General features: G+C 41.0%; 1 pseudogene; it reads right to left on the bottom strand.

The window, feature by feature from the left end:
- Positions 1-2,387: 2,387 nt before the first annotated feature.
- On the bottom strand, positions 2,388-3,865 carry Gm46681 (annotated as a pseudogene).
- Between the last annotated feature and the right edge of the window lie 7,304 nt (positions 3,866-11,169).

The raw sequence follows: 11,169 nt of genomic DNA, 5'->3' as shown, positions 1-11,169 counted from the left end.
ATGCCCTGGACTCTACATGAATATATATATGGCAGAGCACTGAAGCACTTGGCTGGCATTGACAAGTCTTCTTCCCAGGAAGCAAACGTTTCCAATCAGCAGTATACAGTCAAAAAAATTAGTTGGACAAGTCAACGGTTCACAGCCATAGCCCTTTTGTATTTATAAAACCCTTCCCTAAAGAGGGGTATAACTTTGATTTTTTAAGAGGCTGCTTTTAATCATGGTTAATAAATACTTTAATCTCCCTTTTAGCCCATAACCCACCAGAGGTAGCAGAAAAGAAAGGATACAGGGGAAGAGCACCTGTTTAAGAGTAGTTCTTTGGAGCAACTTCCATCTATATTTTCTGGAAATCAGTAGTTCAGTTAACAAGTCAGCAACTGCACCTCAGTCTACTCCCAAACACTTCATGGATAAACCAGCAGTCCTGTTCTATAGAGTTGGGCTAGCAAACCTGAATCAGTATCAGTGACACTAACTAGCAGAGAGAGCCAGGCCTCAGCCTTGGCTTGAGTCAGCAAGAGGGACCAGGACCAAGAGAAACCCAAGGAAAGTTCCCCACTGTGCCTCTCTCAAGAAAATACCATCAGCAAAGTCACAAGATCAAGAAGTGTTTAGCTATGTAAGTAAGCCAAGCTCAGCCACCTTCCCTGTCCATCTAGCCCTTCTTATAATTCCTCCAAACATCACATGTCTATGGGCCTTGCCACAGCATGTTTCTTGTCTCAGCATGAGTCTCCCTCAGCTGACATAACTGTGACCATCAGTTGGAGTCCTCAGAGGTGGTAAGAAGCCAATTGACACCACCAGAAGTTCTCCAGTGAGTTTCTCCCCATAGGGTCCCAACAAAAAAAGTCTAACTACAAAATGTAAGGCAGACCAACACACATATTTCATTAGTGAAGAGCCCCTCATGACACATCCTTTCACGTGCTTGTTTAGGAGAACATCCTTTCACCTGTGTCAGCTTCAGTAAAATGTTCTTTCATTTGTTTGCCTTAGACAAACACCATGCAACACAACTGACTGTCCAAAGAACTCATAAGTTTCCATTTCAGAGAGGTACACACATTTCCTTCAGGGTTAGCTCACAGTTTTAGAAGAAAGGGAAAACTTGTTTGAATAAAAGGTACCTAGAAGGTGTCAGGAGCTATAGGTTTTGTAGGGAGTCTAACCAGAAAGGGCAGCTTCCCTTTGCCTGGGCAAGGAATGGAGCCACCTGTGGCTTCAGGAAGCTGTGACAGAACATGAACAGGCAAGTTCTCTCTATATCATGGAAAATTGAGGCACAATCAGCAGACCCCCCCCCCCAGGAAGGCAAGGACAATTCCAGCAGCAAAAGGACAGTGACAAGACTGCTATTCCTGGATCCAGTAAGGGACCATTTCCCAGAAAAAATACTTGTCCTTTGCCCAGAGCAAGCTAGGAACTCTTACTAGCTTTTTCAGGCTGCTGGCTATCACAGACTCTGAAAAAAGAAAGGCCTGAGATATATGCAATGTTGATTTGTGGTTGAATCTGTCCAAGTAGTCCCTGTTGAAATGGCCTTTAGTGTCCCTTCAGTGCACCTGCATGCCCTCACAAGGCCATTTTTTCCCTGGGCCTTCGTGCTCCTCCACCCCCCACACCTACCCACCATACTACCTTATCTCTCACCACCCAGAGACAGCCTTTCTTCTTGGAATTGCTTCTCCCAGGGTTACCTCTTTAATGTCTCCATGACTAGGTATGCATCGGTCCTTCTGGACTCCCAGGTCCTTGAGCCTCTCCTCAGGGTCCTCTCTGATTGTCTCACCCTACCCACCCTTGCTGCAAACCTCTTTACACTGCTGTGTGTATCCTTCTTCCTGAATTCCTTAGTTTTCCTGAAAGCCAGAAGGTGCCACCATGCCTCACCCTGCTTCCACACCTCTTCCCAATCTATGTTTCTTTCTTCACTCTGTTCCTCTTCCAGGGAGCCTCTCTCTGCCACCCCTCTCTCTTTGGCTTCCTTCCACCTCTCTTTGGGCAGTCATATCATTCTGCCCCCTCCTCCACCACCTATCTCCAGTTCCTTCTATTCTCGCCCACCAAGACCAGACCAGATAAGTCCCATTCCATTTTTAGATGACTGCTTATGATACTAGCTCACTTTTCTCACAGGCTGAATTGACAGCTGCTCCATCCGTCCATTTTCCACTCACCAAACACACCCAGCAGAGTGCTTCAGACAGCATGCCATACCCACAGAAGCCCGCATTCTTCAAGACAACTGGTATGCCTACATTGAGCCCAGGACACACTCAAGAACAGCAACCTGAGCCCATCTGGAAATTACAACTTCAACTTTATTTCCAAAGAAATTAACTTTATTTCTACAGTTGTGACAACGCCGTGATAAATAATTAGAACTCTTTCTCCAAGTGAGTGACATGTATATGGACATCATCTTCATACTTGATGAGGTACACTCTAAGTTTGGTTTCAATCTGGTAAATGATCAGGCCATCCCTCTTGGAGCCGTCATCATTTGTGTTTTCCACGTGTTTTCCTATCAGGCCATCCACAAGCTCCAGGTCGATGTCTAAAGAAGGGGGGTCACTGAACCCCTCCATGATTTGTAGGTCACCCTCTTTAAAGTCATCCAGAAGCTGGTACGTGTATAATATAGGATCTCTCTCATAAGTAATATAAAAGCTGTTATCCAAGATAGGCGCTTGGCTCAGGACCATCCCCCTCCACTCTTCCTTAGAGCCATGCTCACCCTCAAATAGATGATTAACTTCTTTGCCCACTATGGCATCAACAAAGCTGGAATCAGTGACTCCGGATGATACCACCCTCTTGGCGATAACTTTATGGACAATACCCTCTTATCTTTGTAAAGTTCCAGAGCATGCACAGAGTCAACCCCATCATATTTAACCAGGTACAGGGAAGGGTTTACTGGCACCTGATCCAGCACAGTTCCATTCCACTGTGTGATAGACTCATCTCCTTCTTTCCACTTATGAAAAATTCTGCAGCCCACGATGTTCCTTTTGGGCAGGGCTGGAGATCTGCTCCTCTGCCTCTTCCGACCAGCTCTTTTCTTGGTCAGCTTTGAACTTTCCATGTCCTGTTATGCAGCTTTGCTGCCCTTCTGCTTCCTGGGTCCTGGAGGGCTCCAAGGCTGCAGTGTGAAAGGGGAGAGACAGTTGACTATGGGGTAAATGATGAACTCTTCCCAGTGATTGTTTCCATGCTTTTTGCTGGTCCCTAACTGCTGGTGCCAGGAACCTGAGGATGAAGCTTGAAACCTGCCCTGGCACCTGGTTGTGTGGTGCTGTCTCTGGGATTCCCTAAGGCCCCTGTGAAGGAAGTAATAGAGAGTGGGGGAAGGGGTGGCTGGTGTCCAATAGAATCAGGAATCCCCCAACAGGGGAACAAGAGACTCTCCTCAGTGACTGGCTGTTCTGTTCCCAGAGACTAGGTGCTCTGCTGAGTCTAGAGCCCTGCCCCCATAGGATAGTTGCAAATCTGTTTGGAAGTCCAGAAGAGCTGTAAATTGCCTCTCCTCCCTCCACTTTAGTGTCTTGAGCTCCCCTGCCTGCTGTCCCCAGTCCTCTCTGCTTTCCCTGGCTGCTTCCAAGTACCTACCTCCAGGCTCCACCTTGCTCTTTCCAGAACCTCAGTCTGGCTCTGAAGTACATCCCAGTTCCTGCTGCTCACTGCAGATCCCCCCTCCCTTTGTCTTCCCCTGGGCTCCTGTTCCCACTGCTAATTAGTTTCTCCTGCGGGGCTCCGTCCCATCCTCCCCCCGACCCCCCACCGCTCCAGGAAGCCCACCTTTTATCCTACCCTTTCTGGTGTCCTGCTGCCAGAGATAGTGGCTGCCAGAGGGGCTCCAGACACTTTGTGGCCACTTCTGCTAAAAGCCCTAGGTGAGGTGAAGGAGTCCAGCCCAGGGAGAGCTCACCAGCAAGAGCTGTGTGAGCAGGTGGCAGAGCAGTTGAAGTGACCTTTGCTGGTTTCCTGGTGCTGCTGGTGGGCTTGCGCTTGTCCTGGTGCTGCTGGTGGGCTTGTGCTTGTCCTGATGCTGCTGGTGGGCTCGTGCTTCCTTCTGTCTAGCTCACACAACTCCCCTGCCACCTGCAGATTCTGTGGAAGCCTGCTGCTCATTTTTCTTTCTGTGTATTTATTAGTGTGCCCTCTGGTTTATGTTATCCTTGCTTTATTGTTTCCTGGTTTCTTCACTGCCCGGTGTCGTTTTAGGTTTTTTGTTTGTTTGTTTGGTTGGTTGGTTGGTTGGTTTAGATTGATTTTGTTGGTAGGTTTGTTTTATGCCTGGAGTCTTTCTCACATTTTTACTTTCAGTATTCTTTTTTGGTAAGTCTTCTCTTGGCTTCTTCATCCTGTTTAGTTCCTCAGTTCTTTTTTTCTTGCTTCAGGCACATTGCTTCTGAAATTCTATGAATTTTTTCTCAAATAGTTGGAGGGCACCCCATTTTCCCCTCAAAGCACAGGGCCACTAGGTCCAAACTTGAATCTAAGGTAGTCTTAAACTGAACTATATTGTATGATTGCTGGTAGTTAGATTAAGTCAGAGTTCCTCAGGAACTAGAGAAACTTGTTTGGCAGCCAAAAGGAGTTCCTTCCTTTTCCAAATGGCAGATACCTGTGATCCCATATCAAAGCCCATGCTGTCCTCCAGGTTATTTAAGTTCCTATTCACACTTGTTAAAGTCTCAAAGCTAGGGCTAGGATCCTGTTCTGTCTCACTCCCTCCTCTACTCTAAAATCTCAGGCTGGTCCAGGTCATGGCTTTTACTCCTCAGCTTCTCTTCTACCTTATAACTAATATAACTGCTCCATATCCTGCTTTTCCTGCCCTATGTCCATTTATTTTTCTCACTGTTCTGGATGCTTCCAGATGTCTCTGGGTGGTCTCTTACCTACAATAAAAATCTTCACCACTAACCATAGAGTGCCCATTCTATACTGTGTTCCTAGATTACATGGTCAAATTTACATATAAACACAAAGATCACAAATTTTTGTCATAAGTACATTTTGGTAATAGGTCATTTTACATACACAGTATGTTCACCTTCATAAAAATAAAGGTATTAATATACACTAGTAATGATTTTTGTCTGATTATACATATATTTTATAATTTACATATACTATATAAATAATATATATATATATATATATATATATATATATATATATATATATATACACATACATTTGGGATATATATATCTATCCCAAACGTACAGCTAATTTTACTTACATTAGGCACAGGAATAATTCTTTGTATAACATAATGATAAATATACCTGTTACATGTTTCTTTAAAACAGCATGCATGCATATTTTGTACTTGAATACTTGGTTTTGAAGAAATTCTGCCTTGTTTTACTTTTAATTCACTGTCATTGTTATTTCAATTTGTCCCCAATTTCTGTTAGTTTCTCACACATTCATGTGTTTGAGGTTTATATTTCTGTACTTTCTGTTTATGTATATTTTGCAGTATGTAGTCTGTAATTCTGGAAATAATATTAGATGTTGTATGAGGATGATTTCTATGAAATTTAAGTAAAACCATTTAAGGAGGGTTCTCTCCCCCAATTGGAATATTTATTGTTCGATATATTTGGCAAAAAACAAGCAGGCATTATTTAGGTAATGTGCATGAGAATGTATGTTTCTGTATAGAGCAGGACCACAGTGGATATTTTAATGTGTTTCTCTAGAGTGCGGTACCAATTGGGCTTGTGATTGTGTTTTATTTGTAGAGTGCAGTAATGCAAGTGATGATGTAAATGTGTGTTTCTGTTGAGTATGGTATGCATTGTGCCTGTGAATATGTCTTTCTTTTTTAATTTTTTATTAGACATTTTTAATTTACATTTTAAATGTTATTCCCTTTCCTAGTTTCCGCAGTGAAAATCCCCTATCCCCTCCCCAGTCCCTCGGCTCCCCAACCCAACCACTCCCATTCATGGTCCTAGAATTCCCCTATATTGGGGCATAAAGCCTTAACAAGACCAAGGGCCTCTCCTCCCATTGATGACCAAGTAGGCCATCCTCTGCTACATATATAGCTAGAGCCACAAGTTCTACCATGTGATTTCTTTGATTGGTAGTATAGCTCCAAGGAGCTCTGGGGTTACTGGTTAATTCATATTGATATTCCTCTATGGGGCGTTAGTCCCCTTCAGCTCACTGGGTATTTATCTGGCACCTTCATTGGGGAACTTTTGCTTTGTTTAATTTATGATCATCCACGTCTGTATTTGCCATGCACTGGCAGAGCTTTGCAGGAGAGAGCTGTATCAGGGTCCTGTCAGCAGGCTCTTGTTGGCATCTGCCTAGTGACTGGGTTCGGTGGTTGTTTATGGGGTGGATCCCCAAGTGGGCAGTCTCTGGATGGAAATTCCTTCAGGCTCTGCTCTGAATTTTGTCTCTGCAATTCCTTCCATGGGTATTTTGTTCCCTATTCTAAGAAGGAATAAAGTATTCTCACTTCAATCTTCCTTTTTGATTTTCATGTGTTTTATAAATTGTATTTTGGGAATTCTAAGTTTCTGGGCTAATATCCACCCTCAGTGAGTGCATATCATGTGTGTTATTTTGTGATTGGGTTACATCACTCAGGATGATAGCCTCCAGATCCATCCATTTGCCTAGGAATTTCATAAATTCATTCTTTTTTATAGCTGAGTAGTACTCCATTGTGTAAATGTACCAAATTTTCTGTATCCATTCCTCTATTTAGGGACATCTGGGTTCTTTCCAGCTACTGGCTAGTATTAAAAAGGCTGCTATGAACATAGTGGAGCATGTGTTCTTATTACCAGTTGGAACATCTTCTGTGTATATGCCCGGGAGAGGTATTGCTGGATCTTCCAGTAGTACTATGTCCAATTTTCTGAGGAAACACCAGACTGATTTCCAGAGTGGTTGTACCAGCTTGCAATCCTGGGAAGGAAGTTGGGTTAAATTGCCCTTTCAAGCTCTTTGAAGAATGAAGTTAGAATTTTGATGGGGATTGCATTGAATCTGTAGATTGCTTTCGGCAAGATAGCCATTTGGAGTATATTAATCCTTCCAATCCATGAGCATGGGAGATCTTTCCATCTTCATAGACCTTCTCCAATTTCTTTCTTTAGAGACTTGAAGTTCTATCATATAGATCTTTCACTTGCTTAGATTCACACCAAGATATTTTATATTATTTTTAATGATTGTGAAAAGTGTTGTTTCCCTAATTTCTTTCTCAGCCTGTTTATCGTTTGTGTAGAGGAAGGTCACTGATTTGTTTAAAATAATCTTATATACAGCCACTTTGCTGAACTTGTTTATCAGGTTTAGGAGTTTTAGGTGAAATGTTTAAAGTCTCTTAAGTACACTACAATATCATCTGCAAATTGTGTTACTTTGAAGTCTTCCTTTCCAATTTGTATCCCTTTGATCTCCTTTCGTTGTTTAATTGCTCTGGCTAGGACTTCAAGCACTATACTGAATAGGTAGGGAGAGAGTGGGCAGCCTTGCCAAGTTCCTGATTTTAGTGGGATTGCTTCAAGTTTCTCTCCATTTGGTTTGATGTTGGCAACTGGTTTGCTGTATATTGCTTTTACAATGTTTAGGTATGGGCCTTGAATTCCTAATCTTTCCAAGACAATTATCATGAATGGGTGTTGGATTTTGTCAAATGCTTTCTCAGTATCTAATGAGATGATCATGTAGTTTTTGTCTTTGAGTCTGTTTATATATTGGATTACGTTCATGGATTTCGGTATATAGAACCATCCCTGCTTCCCTGGGAGGAAGCCTACTTGATTATGATGGATGATAATTTTGATGTATTCTTTGATTTGGATAGTGAGAATTTTATTGAGTATTTTTCATTAATATTCATAAGGGAAATTGGTCTGAAGTTCCCATTCTTTTTGGGGGTCTTTGTGTGGTTTAGGTATGAGAGTAATTGTGGCTTCATAGAACGAATTGGGTAGAGTACCTTCGGTTTCTATTTTGTGGAACAGTTTGAGGAATAATGGTATTAGGTCTTCTTTGAATTTTTGATAGAACTCTCCATTAATCCAATCAGGTCCTGGGCTTTTTTTGGTTGGGAGACTATTAATGACAGTTTCTATTTCTTTAGGGGATATGTGACTGTATAAATCATTAATCTGATCCTGATTTAACTTTGGTACCTGTTATCTGTCTGGAAAAGTGTCCATTTCATGCAGGTTTTCCAGTTTTGTTGAATATAGGCTTTTATAGTAGGGTCTAATGATTTTTTAGATTTCCTCAGGTTCTTTTGTTATGTCTCCCATTTCATTTCTGATTTCGTTAACTAAGATGCTATCTCTGTGCCTTCTATTTAGACTGGCTAAAGGTTTGTCTATTTTGTTAATTTTCTCAAAAAAAAAAAAAAAAACAGCTCTTGGTTTGGGTGATTCTTTCTATAGTTCTTTTTGTTTACACTTGGTTGATTTCAGCCCTGAATTTGTTTATTTCCTGCTGTTTACTCCTCTTGGGTGAATTTGCTTCTTTTTGTTCTAGAGCTTTCAGGTGTGATGTCAAGCCACTATTGTATGCTCTCTCTAGTTTCTTTTTGGAGGTACTCAGAGCTATGAGTTTTCTTCTTAGGACAGCTTTCAAGGTATCCCATAAGTTTGGGTATGTTCATCTTCATAAATTTTACCTTTGTTGTGTCTTCATTTTCATTAAACTCTAGAAAGTCTTTAATTTCTTTATTTCATCTTTGGCAAAGTTATCATTGATTACAGTGTTGTTCAGTTTCCACGTGTATGTGGGCTTTCTATTATTTATGTTGTTTTTGAAGATCAGCCTTAGTCCATGGTGATCTGATAGGATGCATGGAATTATTTCAATCTTCTTATATCTGTTGAGGCCCTTTTTGTGACCTATTATATGGTCAATTTTGTAGAGAATGTACCATGAAGTGCTGAGAAGAAAGTATATCCTTTTGTTTTAGGAAAAAAAAATGTTCTATAGATATCTGATAAATCCATTTGTTTCATAACTTCTGTTAGTTTCACTCTATCTCTGTTCAGTTTCTGTTTCCAGGATCTGTCCATTGATGAGAGTGAGGTGTTGAAATCTCCCATTATTATTGTGTTTGGTGCTATGTGTGTTTTGAGCTTTATGGAGCATAGATGTTGACAATTGAGAGTTCATCTTCATAAATTTTACCTTTGATGAGTATGAAGTTTCCCTCCTTATCATTTTGGATAACTTTAGGTTGATTTTATTCGATATTAGAATGGCTACTCCAGCTTGTTTCTTTCGACTATGTGATGGTTTGAATGTTCTTGGACCAGGAAGTGGCACCATTTGGACGTGTGGCCTTGTGGAAATAGGTGTGACCTGGTTGGAGTAGGTGTGTTACTTTGGGTGTGGGTATAAGATCCTCACCCTAGTTACCTGGAAGTCAGTCTTACACTAGAAGATTTTTGATGAAGACATAGAACTCTCAGCTTTGCCTGTGCCATGCCTGCCTGGACACTGCCATGGTCCCACCATGATGATAATTGACTGAACTTCTGAACCTGTAATCCAGCCCCAAGTAAATGTTGTTTTTTTATAAGACTTGTCTTGGTCATGGTGTCCGTTCACAGCAGTAAAACCATAACTGACAGACCTTTTGCTTGGAAAATTGTTTTCTAGCCTTTTATTCTGAGGTGGTGTCTGTCATTGTCACTGAGGCAGGTTTCCTGTATGCAGCAAAATATTGGGTCCTTTTTACCTAACCAGTCTCTTAGTCTATGTCTTTTTACTGGGGAATTGAGTTCATTGATCTTAAGAGATATTAAGGAAGAAGCATTGATTTTTCCTGTTTTTTTTTTCTTTTGTTGTTGTTAGAGTTGGAGTTCTATTCATGTGGTTATCTTCTTTTAGGTTTGTTGAAAGATTACTTTCTTGCTTTTTCTAAGGTGTAGTTTCCCTCCTTGTGTAGGAGTTTTTTCCTTTATTATCCTTTGCAGGGCTGGATTTGTGGAAAGATATTGTATGCATTTTGTTTTGTCATGGAATATCTTGGTCCAGCTATGGTAATTGAGAGTTTTGCTGGGTATAGTAGCCTGGGCTGGCATTTGTGTTCTCGTAGGTTCTGTATGACATCTGTCCAGGATCTTCTCGCTTTCATAGTCTCTGGGGGCGGGGGGGGGGAATCAGATGCAATTCTGATAGGTCTTTCTTTATATATTACTTGACCTTTTCCCCTTACTGCTTTTAATATTCTTTCTTTGTTTTGTGTACTTTGTGTTTTGATTTTTATGTGAGAAGAGGAATTTCATTTCTGGTCTAATCTATTTGGAGTTCTGTAGGCTTCTTATATGTTCATGGACATTTCTTTCTTTAGGTTGGGGAAATTTTCTTCTATAATTTTATTGAAGATATTTACTGACCCTTTATGTTGAAAATCTTCCTTCTAGTCTATACCTATGATCTTTAGGTTTGGTTTTCTCATTGTGTCCTGGATTTCCTGGATGTTTTGGGTTAGGATATTTTTGCATTTCACATTTTCTTTGATTGTTGTGTCAATGTTTTCTATAGTATCTTCTGGACCTAAGATTTACTCTTCTATCAATTGCATTCTGTTTCTGATGCTTGCATCTCTGGATCCTGACTTTTTTCCTAGATTTTCCATCTCCAGAGTTGTCTCCCTTTGTGATTTCTTTATTGTTTCTACTTCCACTTTTAGATGCTGGATGGTTCTGTTCAATTCTTTCACCTTTTTGTATGTGTTTTCCTGTAATTCTTTAAGGAATTTTTGTGTTTCCTCCTTAAGGGTTTCTACCTGTTTACCTGTTTACCTGTGTTCTCCTGTATTTCTTTAAGGGAGTTATGTCCTTTTTATAGTCCTCCATCATCATCATGAGAAGTGACTTTAGATCCATATCTTGCTTTTCTGGTGTGATGGTGTATCCATCACTTGCTATGGTGGGAGAGTTGTGTTGTGATAATGCCAAGTAACATTGTTTTCTGTTGCTTCTTTTATTACACTTGTCTCCAACCATCTGATTTCCTCACGTGCTTCCTGCCCTTGGTATATCTGATTGGAGCCTATCCTTCCTGTAATCCTGGTAGAGTCAGAACTCCTCAGATGCCAGCTTTCTTTGTGATCCTGTCATTCCGGGATCCTTTGATCCTGAGATTCTGGGT

Source organism: Mus musculus, chromosome X, assembly GCF_000001635.26.
Source record: "Mus musculus strain C57BL/6J chromosome X, GRCm38.p6 C57BL/6J".
NCBI classification, from domain to species: domain Eukaryota; kingdom Metazoa; phylum Chordata; class Mammalia; order Rodentia; family Muridae; genus Mus; species Mus musculus.
The sequence above is the reverse complement of the archived record's forward strand: the minus strand, read 5'-3'. Positions and strand labels throughout refer to the sequence as shown.